The sequence below is a fragment of the Penaeus monodon genome, chromosome 30 (genome assembly GCF_015228065.2).
Source record: "Penaeus monodon isolate SGIC_2016 chromosome 30, NSTDA_Pmon_1, whole genome shotgun sequence".
In the NCBI taxonomy this organism is placed as follows: domain Eukaryota; kingdom Metazoa; phylum Arthropoda; class Malacostraca; order Decapoda; family Penaeidae; genus Penaeus; species Penaeus monodon.
In genome coordinates this window covers 10117659-10118544 of record NC_051415.1, presented here as the reverse complement: position 1 = coordinate 10118544, position 886 = coordinate 10117659, and the positions used below count along the sequence as shown (strand labels likewise).

Here is an 886-nt window from a genome sequence, read left to right as displayed (position 1 = left end):
CCTTAACCCCAGGCATAAAGCATTGTAACACAACCATACTCATTCTCATTTGCTGTGAACTGTAACCAGGGCATTATGATTGCCAAGGGATATACATAAACTAGAAATTTGTCTCTTAGCTACATGACCTACCTTCCTACAGTAGGCTTACAAATGACCATATCCTCTTCTCCTGGCAAAAACTATATATCACTAATATATATCCTTTCTTCTTTTGATCTTTCTCTCTACTGTCAATGCAAATAGTAGGTAAGGATTGTAAAACTACTTTTTTTTGCCTTTTTTTCTTCCTATCATACTATGAAAAGATGTATAGTCTATACTTTTTCTGGGCATTTTTCAAAATCCTCAAATTTTATCTACCAACATTCAATCTAGGTGGATGAAGGAAATTCTTTTTATCAGCAGATTAACAGATGGAGGGGGGGGGGGGTTATGTAGCAAGTAAACTCAAATTCTAAATCACTAAAGTATAAAATAGCTACCATACCCATTTTTATGCATAATGAGAAACATTTATTAATCAGATGATATATCAAACTTTCCATATTTACAAACAAAACATACAACAAATAATCTGTATTTCCAAACTAAAGAATACAGACAAAGAAATCTACAAAATGAATTATTTCTCATCAACTGTAAACCGTTTTGTTTATTTGATCCAAGAATAGAATGGTGTAATCGTCAAGTATATATAGGAAGCTTATATCAAACTCTAAGTCCTACTGAAACACAAAGTTGATTTGACTAAACTGTTGTAATAAGAAGAGGAAAAGTAATGATACTAGCACATTATAATCATAAAAGTAAAAAAAGGTTAACTCCTTATCACTAGCTACTTTATCATTAACATAACTTCCCCAAAACCTCAAACAATTAGTAC

The 886-nt window shown here is 31.5% G+C and overlaps 1 protein-coding gene across 1 annotated transcript in view; it reads right to left on the bottom strand.

The window, feature by feature from the left end:
* LOC119592511 (nuclear transcription factor Y subunit beta-like) overlaps positions 1-886 on the bottom strand; it is a gene marked incomplete in the record, with an annotated part of 10496 nt that overhangs the window by 5285 nt on the left and 4325 nt on the right.